Source organism: Staurois parvus, unplaced genomic scaffold, assembly GCF_062004578.1.
Source record: "Staurois parvus isolate SC_StPar_1 unplaced genomic scaffold, SC_StPar_1.0 ptg001256l, whole genome shotgun sequence".
Taxonomy (NCBI): domain Eukaryota; kingdom Metazoa; phylum Chordata; class Amphibia; order Anura; family Ranidae; genus Staurois; species Staurois parvus.
The window spans coordinates 237,742-253,722 of record NW_028319052.1 but is presented as its reverse complement, the minus strand read 5'-3'; the positions used below and the strand labels follow the sequence as shown (position 1 = coordinate 253,722).

At 44.3% G+C, this 15,981-nt stretch overlaps 1 protein-coding gene across 1 annotated transcript in view; it reads right to left on the bottom strand.

Moving 5' to 3' along the window:
* SLC23A1 (solute carrier family 23 member 1) overlaps positions 1-15,981 on the bottom strand; it is a 684,016-nt gene that overhangs the window by 443,977 nt on the left and 224,058 nt on the right. The gene's annotated exons all lie outside the window — the stretch shown is intronic.

Below are 15,981 nucleotides of genomic sequence, written 5' to 3'. Positions count from 1 at the left end.
AAAAGTGTATGTGCAGAGCTCCTCTAAGTGTATCTGCAGAGCTCCTCTAAGTGTATCTGCAGAATAGAGGAACTCTGCACATACACTTTTTGCCGGCTTGGAATTATTCTTCTTTTCATCCTACTTCTTCTTCTTCTTCTTCTTCATCCTCATCCTCAGAAGAAGAGGATGAGGATGAGGATGAGGATGAGGAAGAAGAAGAAGAATGAAAAGAAGAATAATTCCAAGCCGGCAAAAAGTGTATGTGCAGAGTTCCTCTATTTCTGACAGTTCTCTCACAGCTTCTTCACATGTACAGCGGTTGAAATATCTGTATCCTAAATGGAAACTAATAGATACAAATTGTATCTATTAGTTTCCATTTAGGATACAGATGTTTCAACCGCTGTACATGTGAAGAAGCTGTGAGAGAACTGTCAGAAATAGAGGAACTCTGCACATACACTTTTTGCCGGCTTGGAATTATTCTTCTTTTCATCCTACTTCTTCTTCTTCTTCTTCTTCTTCTTCTTCTTCTTCATCCTCATCCTCATCCTCTTCTTCTGAGGATGAAGAAGAAGAAGAAGTAGGATGAAAAGAAGAATAATTCCAAGCCGGCAAAAAGTGTATGTGCAGAGTTCCTCTATTTCTGACAGTTCTCTCACAACTTCTTCACATGTACAGTGGTTGAAACATCTGTATCCTAAATGTAAACTAATAGATACAATGTTTCAACCGCTAAACATGTGTTCCTTCTGTCAGAGAACTGTCAGAAATAGCGGAGCTCACTGCAGGGACACTTTTGCCGGCTGATCGGGAAATGTTCGATTCGCGCACCCGAAGTAGGCAAAATTTCGGTTTCGACACGAATCGAATATTTCCTGAAATTCGACTCGAATTCCGGTTCGCCTAGTTCGATTCGCTCATCTCTAGTTACTATACCCAAATACCTTAACATGGAGATCCATTGAAGTGTAATAGTGGGGTCCACTGGCCCAGATACTGAGTGGGAGCGCAAGGGTAGAATTTTAGATTTGGTCCAATTTATTTGCAGGCCAAAGACCACTGAAAAACTGTTTAGGATAGACAATGTAGCATATGTCCAGTGTCTCCAAGAAAAAGGACCAAGTCGATCGTTATTTCTATGAGGTTGCCTCCCTTAATCCCAATGTAACTGAGAAGATGAGTGCAATGCTATTGCTAGCAGCTCCATCAGGAGAGGAAACAACCCTGGAGAAGGGGGGGGGGGGTGGCAACCTTGCCTGGTACCACTGGATACTGGAAATGTGCCAGACACCTGACCATTATTTGGAGGGCAGCCACATGATGCTAATACAGCAATGAGATCCATTTAAGGAACGTCAGGCTAACACCCATGCGCTGCAAAACATACTGTATCTCATATAAATCCAGTCAATGGATTGAAACGTCTTATCCAGATTGAGGAAACACCAGGGCCCCCCCCAGTAGATACCTCAGGGCTAAGTTGGGTATGTATGTACACTCTATGAATGTTGATATCTGTAGCTTTCTGGGGTATAAAGCCAGTCTTTTCTGAAGAAATCAAATAATCTAACAACTTAGCCTGGTGGAAATCATTTTGGTGAGTATTTTAAGATTCGTATTTAGCAATGCTATTGGATGATAAGAACAGTAAAGGGGGTCTTTAGCAGGCTTCACTAGCAACTCTACATGACCTTCATCAAAGGAAGGCGGTAGAATCTCAGTCTCCAGGCACTGCCCGTACAGTCTTGCAGCACTCTTAAAATGGCCCAATCTTTCATTAAAAGGCAAACATACCGTATCCAATGTTCAGAAGCAAAATTGCAAGCAATGATTGGCTGGTATAAGGGACAAGACTCTTATAAGGAGTGCAACCTTGGTCATGTGTCAGAGAATTTTCATGTATAAAGTGATGATTTACTTTACATAAGCCATCACACAACATTTTGTGATAGGTTTAAAAGTTCACCAGTGGCATGGACAAGCAGAGTCTATAACAGCTCTGAAGATTTTCCTGTCTGTGGGCTTCTCAGCAAATCAGATTTCCTCTTCAAGTAAATTTGAATTTTCTTTTCATCCATTCTTTGCCACTAAAGAAGCTGGAGGACCTGTCAAATGAGCTTAAGGAAAACTCAGGTATTACACATCCCTGGGATCAGTGGCTTGAATGGCTCAGTGGTTGGCAAAAGGCCCTCGCCTAAGTAGGGGTGGTTATCCTGGGTATGATTATTCTGATGGCAATAGTTGCCTGTTGTGTAGTCCCTTGCATTAAGAAATTAATTGGAAAGGCTGTGAACGAGGTTTCACCTACCTTCATGAACTATGATGATGTCAAACTCCCCCACGAAGGAGGGGAGTCCTACACTCCTTTACAGACTGTGGCCCCTGATCATTCACATTCGTAAGAAGTATTATAAATCCCCCTCTCCTACAGGCAGCTACTAACAGGGAAAGACAGTGCCTGACTGTGGCCTTCTCAGTGCGCATTGAGACTCTAGGGATGGACTAGCCACCTAAGAGCTCTATATGCGACCAAAAAGAGTTCCAAGGGGGGGCCACCAGGCAGATAGGACATCAGAGGAACACAGCGACAGTTAGATATAAAATAGTCATTTTAAGGGGGGATTGTAATGGATTGTGATAGGCAATCCGTATTTTGTCAGATAATCAGTAAAATGACAATTTTATAGTTTTGCTTCTCTCTGCCTCTTGCTCTTTAAATTCCTTACTCTTTTAAGTAAACAATCAGATATTAGTTAACAGAACAATGATAATTAAGATGGCGCCTTCATCCGGAGTCTCGCCCGAGGTGACTCATTAGAAGAAAAAGCACCTTTCATCGTAAACAACCCCCATAAAAGGGAATAAGTCTCATTTGTGACAATGATTGGAAGGTATCAACACGGATGAAAGAACACACAGGAAACTTGGGGGACTTTTCACCCAATCATCGCATATGATTCGCTTGCGTCATAAGACCTATAAATGCTATGTTTAGTTCCTCAATAAAGTAGAAATTGGGAAGTTGACAAACTGCAAACGGTGTCAGTGTCTTACTTCTGCGTGCACGTATTTCTGCATTAATTAGGCTCACTGGTAGATCACGGTAGGTGGTCTGTAAGTGACCACATCCAAAACACTCTTGGCTGGGGTTCTTTACATCTTAATGCATTACTCGATAGCTGAGGTATATTTATATTTTGGCATCATTTCCTGTAGCCAACACTCTCAGTAGATGTGTTGAAACTCATATGTTACAAAATAGAGGATGTCTTAAAAAAAAAAAGAAGTATGCAATATATTGGTCAGATTAATCTTTAATCTTTTTATACCTAAAAAGTTGTTTGTTTTTTTTTATCCCCATTCTGAGTTCAAATTGGCTGCCAGCACCTCAAAATCTAGTTTCCATGGGGTTTCCACCTGAAGCTTTCACAGACTACCACTACAATAGTACCTACATGTTTCCATGCATTTTGGTATGCCCAACGATGCATCAGGCTCTGCTTTTCTGTATGATTTTCTTCTAATAGATCACTTCCTGTAATATTGTTTCCCTCTGGACACACAGTTGGTTTGTACAAGCATAGCGGGTGTTGATTCCTAAAACTTTGATGTGATATTTCCAGCTTCAGCGATGCAACCTTCCAGTCCTGCACTTACTCTTGCTAGTGATAATTTAAGAAAAATATAACCACAGTCATTACTCAAGAAATTATGGCAAACATGAGGTCTGACTACTGCAGTGTGCCGGAGCCAGCAGTTGGTATTAGTGGTAGCTGAAGCTACAGGGGTGAAAGGCAGGGATGTCGAATATCTGCCAATATTATTTGGATCCCTTTATTCTAAAGAGAGAAAAGTGTTGTTTCCCAATACTGAGTTGAAATTAGAGCATATGTTTTTGATTAACCACTTGCCTCCCAGCCACTGTAGATATACGGTGGCAGGGCGGCACTGGCAGGCAGAACCACATTTTAAAACGTGTGTTTTGTAAATGAATAGGGGGCGCGCACGAGGCGCGCCGCCGCCCTATCTGTCCCGCCGATCACCGCCGCAGATGTGAGTCGCCGGGTCACAGCCGGTCCTTACCGGCTATCTCCCGGCGATCGGGGGCAAACAGTGACAGACAGCACAGCTGCAGTAGCTGTGCTGTCTGTCACTTCCCTGTCAGCTCGAGGATGAGCTGATCGAGAAAGAACAGTTTCTCTTTCTCGATCAGCCTTGCCCCGTCCAGTACACACCCCCGCCCCCTAGTAAAACACTCCCCTCACTCCTATAACCCTTCCCTGCAAAATAAAGTTAACCCCTTCCTCCCCATTGCCATTAGTACAGTGTCAGTGTTTTTTTTTTGCACTGATCACTGTTTTAGTGTTTTTGGGGATGTCAGTGACCCCAAGTCAGTACCCCCCAATGTCAGAATGTCCGCCGCAGTCCCACCATAAGTCGCTGGTTGCTGCCATAAGTCCCTGATCGCCGCCATAATTCGCTGATCGCCGCCATTATTAGTATAAAAAAAAAAAAAAATCCCAGTATCTTTTCCGCCATTTGTAAACGCTATGACTTTCACGTAAACCAATTAATTTACACGTATTGGTTTTTTTTTTTTTAGAAAAGACATGTCGCAGAATGCATTTTGGCAGAAATTTATGACTAAATTTGATTTTTGCATTTTTTTTTACTGGACATGTTTTATAGCAAAAAGTCCAAAATATTGTTTTTTTTTTCCTCAAAATTGTCAGCCTTTTTTTTTATAGCGCAAAAAATAAAAACCGCACAGGCAATCAAATACCACCAAAAGAAGGAAAAAAAGGATGTAAGTTTAATTTATGTATCGTATTGCATGACCGCGCAATTGTCCGTTAAACTAGCGCAGCGCTGTATAGCAGAAAAATGGCGTAAATTGCAGTATTTATACCATAGTTTGTAGACGCTATAACTTCCACACAAAGCAATCAATATACACTTATTGGGATTTTTTTTACCAAAAACATGTAGCAGAATACATTTTGGCCTAAATTTATAACCAACTTTGAGTTTACTATATATTTTTTATAGCTGAAATTAAAAAATATTGTTTTTCTTCAAAATTTTTGGCCTTTTTTTGTTTATAGCGTGAAAAATAAAAAGCGCACAGGTGATCAAATTACACCGAAAGAAAGCTCTATTTGTGTGAAAAAAAGGACGTAAATTTCGTTTGGGTGCAGCATTGCATGACCGCGCAATTATCAGTTGAATTAGTGCAGCGCCGAGTAGCGAAAAGAGGCCTGGCCATTAAGGGGAGTAAATCCTCTGGAGGTCAAGTGGTTAATAGGTGTAAATATTAGGAATTTAAATTTTAATATTTAAATTCTGTTATTTGCATTGCTGTAATATTAGGAGTATTAGGCTTTTATTGTCATTATTTGTCATTATGAGGATTACAGTATAAGTAAGCATTGCCTGATTATACCTGATGCCAATTTCTAGATTATTTTAATTATTTTGCCTTTTGACAATTGCAACCAAATGTAAATATTTGACACCAAAGTGACCCTGGGACAATTTGTACAGTGGCCTGATGATTTTGCATGCTAGCTTGAATGCATGGGGTTGGTGTGAAAATTATATTGTGCATTGTTCTCATTTTAAGAATATGGGTTTTTTTTTGCCTTCTTCTGGATTAACTGTGGGTATAAGATTATAACTTTTTTTTTTTTTTTTTAATGGTTGAACTGGATGGACTTTTTTCTTTTTTCAGCCAGGCTCTACTGCATGCTGGACAGACTGCAAGCATACACCCTGGGAAACCTCTCTTGCATACCTGAGTCCCAGTCCGTGTACCTTTATATAATACGCCCCCTCTTCTCCTTATTATATTACTATCCTCTGTTCCCAAATCTCATTTCTTTACCCCTCCACCCCAAAACTTGTACATCTCCCCCTCATTGCTATCATCTCCCTACTACTGCTCTCATCACCTCCCCAAAATGCCTCTTCCACTCCTCCTTCTCATTTTCCTCTCCTCCGTTCCCAAAATACATTCACTATATCCCTCTGCCCCTCCCAAACAATTGTATATTGTGTCCTCACTGCTTCCTTCATCCCTCTATGGCACCCACCACCTCCTCCTATTACTCCACTCTCCCACTGACCCGAACACCTCCACTAGTAGTTTCTCACGCTCCTGCACATCCCGCTCCCATGCCACATTTCTCACCCTTCTCCTCCTCCTAACCGTGGGGGACATCTCCCCGAATCCTGGCCCTCCACCACCTCCCTCACCCGCACAACACCCTCCCACCTCCACGTTCTGCTGCAACCCCCGCAACTTAGTATCTGTCCCCCTGCTCCGTAAAATCTCCCCCCCGTTTTCATGTGCACTCCTGAACGCCCGATCGGTGTGCAACAAGCTTACCGCCATCCACGACCTCTTTGTTTCCAACTCCCTCAACCTCCTGGCGATTATGGAAACCTGGATCCAGGCCACTGACTCTACCTCCCCTGCTGCACTCTCCTACGGAGGTCTCACCTGGACCCACTCACCCAGGCCCATCGGTCGTAAAGGTGGTGGGGTTGGCCTGCTCCTGTCACCGCTGAGCACCTTCCGAGTCCTCCCAAACCCCCCCCCTCTCTATCCTTCTCCTCCTTCGAGGCCCACGGCGTCCAACTATTCTCCCCAACCCCCCTGAAGATTGCTGTGATATACCGGCCTCCTGGATCCATATACCGCTTCCTGGATGACTTTTCCTCCTGGCTACCCTTCTTCCTCTCCTCTGAGCTACCCACCATCATCCTTGGGGATTTCAACATCCCTGTCAACCTTGACAACCCGGACACATCCCATCTCCTCCACTTAACCTCCTCCTTTGCACTTGCACAGTGCATACAATCCACCACCCACTCCAACGGTAATATCCTTGATCTTGTCTTCTACGACCGCTGCGCTCCCCACAACCTCACTAACACCCCCTTCCCTCTCTCTGACCACAACCTGATTACCTTCTCTATCTCCTGGTCCTCCAGCGCCTACCCCTCCAAATGTCACACTACTACCAGCCGTAACCTCCGCAACCTTAACCCTGCCCCCCTCCACTCTGCAGCTTATCAACTCCATGACAGCATCCTCCCCCTGTCCTGCCCCGACTTGGCTATGACTGCCTACAACAATGCCCTGTCAACAGCCCTTGACTCACTAGCGCCTTTAACCACACACATCAGACCCCGACCGCTCCAGCCCTGGCAGACTGATCACACCAAAACCCTCAAACGACACAGTCGTGCCCTGGAGTGACTATGGCGCAAAACCAAATCCCAACAAGCCTTCACCCGCTACAAATCTGCCTTCCACACCTACACCTCCTCCCTCCACGCAGCCAAACAAGCCTACTTCCAGACCCTCATCAAGGCCCTCTCCTCCAATCCTTGCCGACTCTTCTCCACCTTCAACTCTCTACTCTCGCCACCCCCACCTCCACCCAGCACCTCACTCACTGCCCTTGAGATTGCCAATCACTTCAAAAACAAGATTGACACAATTCGCAAGGACATCACCGCAACTCACACGCCCCCTCAACCCGTCCCCTCTCACGCAGCTACCCCCTCATCCCCCCTCCCCCTCGACATAACCCACAGGGACTTCGTCACTGCTCAAACTCCCTCCAACCACGTTCCCCCTCACTCAGCTACCCCATCATCACCCCTCTCCCACGGCCCCACCACTGCTCTGACCTCCACTTCCACCCCACCCTACATTCCTCATACTGAAGCTCCCCCAACACTCCGCACCTTTGACCTTACTACCATAGAGGAAGTCTCCAAGATCCTCTTTGATGCCCGCCTCACCACCTGCCCCCTCGACCCTATCCCCTCAACTCCTACGACATCCCTCCCCCTCCATCCTACGCTCCCTCACCCACATCTTCAATCTCTCCCTCTCCTCTGGCACTTTCCCCTCCCCTCTGAAACATGCACACATCACCCCCATACTTAAAAAGCCCTCCCTGGACCCCAATGACCTGAACAACCTCAGACCCATCTCCCTGCTCCCATTTACATCTAAACTCCTCAAGCGCCTAGTCTACACCCGCCTATGCTCTCACCTCAATGACAACAACCTCTTCAACCCCCTACAGTCTGGCTTCCATCCCCTACACTCCACCGAAACTGCCTTACTCAAACTCTCCAACGACCTGCTAACCGCCAAAGCTAATGGCCACTATTCAGTGCTCCTACTCCTTGACCTCTCTGCGGCCTTCGACACAGTCGACCACCCCCTCCTCCTCAAAAAACTACACTCCCTCGGCCTCAGAGATTCTGCTCTCTCCTGGCTCTCATCCTACCTTTCACAACGCTCTTTCAGCGTTACCTATAATACTACCACCTCCCCCTCACTCCCCATCTCTGTTGGGGTTCCTCAAGGCTCCGTCCTCGGGCCCCTTCTCTTCTCCATCTACACCTCTTCCCTTGACCAACTCATACACTCTCATGGCTTCAACTACCACCTCTATGCCAACGACACACAAATCTATCTCTCAACCCCCCACCTCACCCCCTCAGTCTCTGCCCGAATCACACACCTACTGAGCGACATATCTGACTGGATGTCACTCCACTTCCTTAAACTGAACCTCTCCAAGACCGAGTTTCTTGTCTTCCCCCCAGCCTGGACACCACCCCCCATTGACTTCTCCATCATGTCCAACAACGCCACCATCAAACCCGCCCCGCAGGCCAGAGTACTTGGTGTCATTCTGGACTTCAACCTATCCTTCCAGCCCCAAGTTCATTCTTTAACAAGCTCGTGCAGACTCCACCTCCGCAACATCGCCAAAATCCGCACGTTCCTAACCCCAGAAACCACTAAACAGCTCATCCACTCCCTCATCATATCACGACTCGATTACTGCAACCCCCTCCTTACTGGCCTGCCTCGCCGCTGGGTATCCCCGCTTCAGTCGATCCTGAATATGGCAGCCAGACTCATTCACCTTTCCAACCGCTCCATCTCCGCCACCCCCCTCTGCCAATCCCTCCACTGGCTTCCGATTGCGCAACGGATCAAATTCAAAATCCTAACACTGATGTACAAAGCCGTCCACCACACTGCCCCGAACTACATCCCTGACCTAATATCCAAGTACCACCCAGCACGCACACTCCGCTTCTCACAAGACCTCCTTCTATCTAGTTCCCTGGTCTCCTCCTCCCATGCCCGCCTCCAGGACTTCTCCAGGGTGTCACCCATCCTCTGGAACTCCCTGCCCCAACCCATCAGATTATCACCTACTCTCCTCTCCTTTAGGCACACCCTGAAAACCCATCTCTTCAGGGAAGCCTACCCTACCCTCTTCTAACTTGCCGACCTCCTCCACTCTCCTACCACTCCATCCCCCACAGCTATCTTCTCCTGTGCCACCATCCCCTCCCTCCTAGATTGTAAGCTCGAAAGAGCAGGGCCCTCAATCCCCTCATGTTTTGCATTGTATTGTTATTGTTCTGTCCCCCATTGTAATGCACAGCGCTGAGCGAACTATCGGCGCTTTATAAATACTGTATAATAATAATGAACCAGAAGCTCTCTTCTAGCCATTTGCAGTTCCACTAAAGAGGAGGGGGAGGGCAAATCCGCAAGAGTTTCAGTGCATCTCTGTTCATCATCCCAAAACTCCTGAAGACGTGGGGTGACTGCTGATTCCACTGAGGGCCAAATTGGCAAATGTCACATCAATGCAAGAGGAGGAGGCTTTTACATGAGAAAGATAGGAGTAACCCTGTTCTGTGGGCAGTTTTCAGTGCCACAACCCTACCAGGGCTGCAGAGTCTACCCATGTCAGGACAGAAGATGTGGAATGGACAGGCAGGCCTAATGGCGGGGTCATGCACCGACTGACGACAACCACCACCCACAGACCGGAGTCCCTCAGGTCGTGGAGTCTAAGCTCCAGGCTGCCCTTCACCAGGGCCCCTGATGGTGGGGATGGACTTGACGCAGCCAGGGACCAGGTCGCGGCCCCCGAGAAACCCCAGCTGCGGTAATGGCCGCCGCCAATGGCGTATAGCTGGTAGGAACCAGATAGAACGATAGTCAGACAGGCCGGGTCGATAACAGCGGGACAGACAGTACAGAATGGTAGACAAGAATATACAGGTCACAAGCCAGGTTCAGCAACGGGAGGTCAGATAAAGGGATAAGGCTGAGAATAGTCTTAGACAAAGCCGAGTCAGTTTCCAGGAGAGCCACGAGAGTAGAACAAGACCTTGAAACAACACTATCAAACTGGACACGAATGCAAAGAGCAAGTGCAGACAACAGGCTTAAATGTGCTCAATCACACCCCTCTGGGGGATGGACCGCAGAGGCCTGAAAGCATAAAAGGCTCCCACCATGCTTTGCAGAAACCCAAGATGGATGCCAGCACATGGAACAGCATAACCTCTGGGAAAAGGTAGGACCTTGACAACCCATTGTTGTTCTTATTCGCTTTTCTGGTCACTTGGTCCCCAGGGTGCCCCAGCTCTGCTGAAGGAGGGGAGCCAACCGGATCAGAGTCCATGTCCCCAGCCATCCACCACTCCAGAAGTGACAGGCAAGATGGCTGCCCCACAAGTCTTGTAGCCGGGGTCCGCAGCCCAGGGGCAGTGGATTTTCTTCCCACTGTGCCTCTACCCAGCATGGTGACGATTGGTGAGGCCCCTGGACAGGAGGGAGAAGTTTGCTGAGCAGGATGGTGGGTGAGAGCCCGAGATGGAAATGAATTCTCTGCATGGATGGGGAAAGCTGAAGCAAGGTGTGTCTGCTTTCTCTTACATCCTGGCCATGCCCCCCGAGAGTCCATTATTTTTAAAGTCCTTGTAATTCATTCTATGGTGGTCCCAGCACAAATTACTTCTTTTATTTATCCTTTTATCTTCCCCCAGTAGCAATAGTTTCAGGTCAAAATGTGTAAATTTTTAGTGTTCCTTTAATTCACTTGTAAATGAATATTTCTAATAACACAGATTCATACCTCTACAACATCTGAAACACTAGACATTCTCCAACAAAAGATTCATTATCCAAGTCCTTGAACATTGTGTTTGAAGAAAAAACAAAAGTACTATATACATTTTTATTGTGCTATGCTAATTCACCCCCACTGCCATAGAGGTATAATTTGCATTCAGACAGATCAGAAGGACCCCTACCTCCTGCCGTTTCTGTACCTCTAGCATCCTGTAATCTCCTCAGTTGCTCCAATAATTTGTCACATACTACCTTCTTTTTATCATATTCAATTTTCAGATGGTCATATTCTTATTTTAACTGAGAAAATGGTATCCAGGTCTTGGACTTTTGCTTATTGTTAATTTGTTTAGCTCTGTTTTGCACATTGGAATCACAAGTCTTTGACCTGATAAATCCCCCTTAGTTTTTACCTTCTGATCTTTATATTCATTATTTGTCCCAAACAATGTGGCTACATTGACTTGATTTTTTTTTCTTACAAATGTTGAGTTTATTGGCACCAGGCAGCAACCATAACAGTTAACAGAAATGTATCCAAAGGTTAGAATCAGTGTAACACCAAGATATACAGGGTAAAAGACAAGATAAATTGTCCACCGGGAGCCCATCCAGGCCAATATACCAATCCCGCAATCATGTCTTACTAAAAAGAGAGACATTTAAGTCTGATAGTTAAGTATATCATCAGAGAGGGTCCGCACGTATGACCAAACCACCAGAATTTTGTATCTGCAAAACATGGAATTATAAGTACCGGGGGGGGGGGGGAATTGGTACTGCCTCACAGTCAATTCAGTATATATTATAAATTAGATCTAATAACAAAATGGATAAGAAGGAGGGAGCAAGAGCAGAGGGAAGCAAGAAAAAAGAAGAGGGAATGGGGAAATGGGAGTTTGGAGGGAGGCAAAAAGAAAGAGGGGGAGGGGGAAAAGAAGGTTCTGATCCGAGGGTGGACAAGGGAAAACCCTCAGTTGGCAGGGCCTGGTTCAAAGAGAGTTTTACCCTCCTTGGAGTAGACAAACATATTCCACAAACCCCACGTCTTGGAGTATATCTCTCTTCTGTGTTGTGAGGTCAGGAACAGATCCTCCATCTGGTTCAATTCTTCCACTTTCATGAGCCATAGTCGAATGGACGGAGGGCTTGTACTTTTCCATCTGAGAGGAATATAAGATTTGGCAGCGTTAAGGAGATGGCAAAGGATCGATTTTTTTTGTATACTTTGGCGGGGATGCTGGAGGCATGTAGAAGGAAAAAGGTCAGATCATCTGGCAAGACAAAGTCAGTGAATTTATGGATTATGCAGAGAACCTCTGTCCAAAAAACAGTCAGTTTAGGACAGGACCAAAAAGTATGTAACAATGCACCTCGTTCCCTTCAGCAACACCAACATATATATGGTGTTTGGGAAAAGTTTACACAAGAGGACAGTGGTATGGTACCATCTAGTAAGAATCTTAAAATTAGTTTCTTGAAACTTTGTACATATGGAAGATTCCAAAGCAAATCGAATTATGTTTGTCCTCTGAGAGTTGGTAAAGGGACATCCCAGGTCCACATCCCATTTGTCCAAAAAAGGAGGCCGATAATCCTCTGGGGGTGTGATCAAAAGAGCATACATTTTAGAAAGTGTATGAGGTAAAGTGCCTTGCTCCAAACAGATATCCTCAAAAGAAGTCAGGTCACGTCTGAAGGCAGAGGGAAACAAAGAGCATAGATAGTGCTGCAGTTGCAGAAATCCGGAAATCCAACCTAAAAGCTCCTCTAGGATCAGTAAGGCATGAAATACAAGGTCAATCTCTGGCAAACAGAAAGTAGGAGACCTGAAAAAGCCTGCGTGAAACCAACCTACAGAAAGTACCATCTCGCACACCTGGTGCAAAGCCGAGATTCCCCAAAATTGGGAACAATGGGGAATGCTGTGAGGACAAGTTCATGGTAGAAAATAGCTGGAGGCAGATTCTAGAAGTGGTGCCTACCAAGGGGTACGTCCTGAAAGATGACACCTCCTTCCCAAAGCACCACAGCAGGTTACAGAGCAATAAGTTACCCTGGGCCTGTTAAAGTCATGGCCAAAGCTTATCTCTCCATGGTGGCAGCAATCTATAAGGCGACCCAGATGCACAGCCTGTTCAAGTCATGGCCAAAGCTTAATCTCTCCATGGTGGCACCAATCTATAAGGTGACCCAGATGCACAGCCTGGTAATATTTAAGAAGGTCAGGAACTGTTAATCCACCAGCATGTTTGGGGAATGGGTCTTCCTTGGGAATGGGGTGGCATGGGAGATGGGTCTTCCTTCCAGCCCAAATGAACTTAGTGAGAAGAGAGTTAACTCTTTTAAGATAACTGGAAGGTAGGGAGATGGGTAAAGCTTGAAACAAGTAAGGAAATTTCGTCAGGATGGACATTTTGATTATATTACATCTCCAAACCAGGAGGAGTGAAGTCCATGTTGCCACTTATCTGGTAGAGTACGAACCTTATTAAAAAGTGGAAGGAACACTGCACCTTGTCCTCTCCCGCAAGCCAACGGCTCAACCTAATGGTCATGTGTGGATCAGCTGGACTACATGTCCCTTATCTGCTTGTAATTGTGGAAAACTAATATGTGACAAGAAGTTAAGAATACTGAAAGTAAAGAATTAGCCCTCCAGTGCACATTTGTGTACTAGGAGTGAGATGTATAAGGATCAAAAGGAGGGAGTAATGAATAGGGATAAAGGTGATCCTTACTATATCCTACTTCATACCAATACATTATAATGAAATAACAGTAATAAGAGTGTTCAATTAAGTTAATATATATATATATATATATATATATATATATATATATATATATATAAGTGCCTTAGAGTGAGGTTTATTGCATTAGAAATGGCTATTATTAGGCGTATATAGATACAGTATATGCACTTTAATTTTAAAACATATATATTCAGTTGTTTGTGTATTCAGCTACATTTGGCACATGTTGGTCCACTGCACTATTGGGTGTGCGAAGTATTAATGCATCATCGATACTGATAAAATGTGCAGACTGGTCCGCTATATATCATAAGTGTTGTAAACTGATAAGCAATGAAGGGTGTAGCATGAAACCCTATAAAAATGAGAACTGTAATCAATGTAGCCAGAGCATCTGATGGGCAGGGCATGGGTGCTCTCATACAGCTGTATTTTCGCTAATAAATATATGATTTGGAGCTCTCGTCTGCAAGGTTATTTATTTCAGGTTTAAAGCCATGAAATTCCTAAACAAATGGAATGTTTGAGTTTGTATTTTGCAGCAGATTGCTGGATTTAAGATTTGATGTGTATCTGTATTCCTGTGATCTCCTCTCCAATTCAATAATTCTTAATTTCAATCTCTCCTTTTCCTCTGATAGTTCATCACAAACTTTAGATTTCTCTATCAAAGCTTCTCTAATAGTAACTGCATGCAATTTTAAATTCACAGTCTCAGTTTCTGATTGGTTTTGTAACATTTCACAGTTCTTGTTGCTTCTATCAAGTGAATTCTTTAGCTTGTTTATTTCATTGCCTTTATCCCTCACAGAATCTTCTAAAGTTAAACAACAAGATAACAAACACGTCATAATAGAAAACCCTTTCTCTTACTTTCTGAAAGTTTGCTATCAAAAAACATTTTTCTCCAAAAATTCCTTCATTAAATCCATGTCTGTTTACATTTTTCTGGAATTTCATAAGAACCATCATGATGTTTAATACATTTTAACATCCATCTGTTAACTCTGTCAGAACTGACACTAGCTTCACACTAAGCATTTTTACTATATTACTAATAATTACAAAAAGGAAATATTGTTCACTCACCACATTCGAGGCTCCGTCTTGAAATTACTTCTGCAGCTTCCAGTACAGGTCTTCTGGTCCATGGCACAGTCTTTAGTATAGTTTTTCCAGACTCACAGGATTGTTGTCATTAGCGACTTCTGTTACTGAACCTGAAAATGCTCTTGTAGTCACTTGGACAACATCAGTATGTTGTCATATTAAATTTTCTGCATCAACTTGGTTCATCCAGAGAGGCGCATTTATTGGGTCCCAGCACAGGACAGAGTCTATGTAGTATTTGCAAATAATACAATGATCAGGAGCCTTCAAAGTACCCAATCCTGATGTGATGACATGTTAGCAAGCATAGAGATATTCTACCTGTCCAACATATTTTCAGTCTATAATATTTATTTCAGGCACTTATATAGCGCCATCAATTTACGCAGTGCTTTACATATACATATTGTACATTCACATCAGTCCCTATCCCTCAAGGGGCATACAATCTAAGGTCCCTAACTTACATTCATACATACACATACTAGACCCAATTAGACAGGATCCAATTAGCCTACCAGCATGTCTTTGGAGTGTGGGAGGAAACCGGAGAACCCAGAGGAAACCCACACAGGCATGGAGAGAACATGCAAACTCCAGGCAGGTGGTGCTGTGGTTGGGATTTGATTCAATGACCCTAGTATTGCCAGGCAGAAGTGCTAACCATTTAGCCACTGTGCTGCCTAATATGAACCAAGGTAGCTTCCATACATGCAATAATGTATACTATCTTCTATACAATTTCTTCCCTCCATCTAAAAACAGCTGATTGGTTGGTCAAGCACATTTCATCCTAACATGAAAAGACCTTAATTGCATTTTTACTGAAAACAACAAGTAAGACCTACAATGAACCACTTCAAGTCCGGACACTTTTATCCCCTTCCTGTCCAGGCCAATTTTCAGCTTTCAGCGCTATCACAATTTGAATGACGATTGCGCGGTCATGCAACACCGTACCCATATGAATTTTTTAGCATTTTTTTTGAGACAGATAAAGCTTTATTTTGGTGGTATGTATTCACCACTGTGATTTTTTTTTCCTATATAAATGAAAAAGTCCAAAAATGTTGAAAAAAAGTGTTTTTCTTATAAAGTTTTGCAAATAAATAATCTTTCTTCATAAATCTTGGCCAAAATGTATTCAGTTCTCTT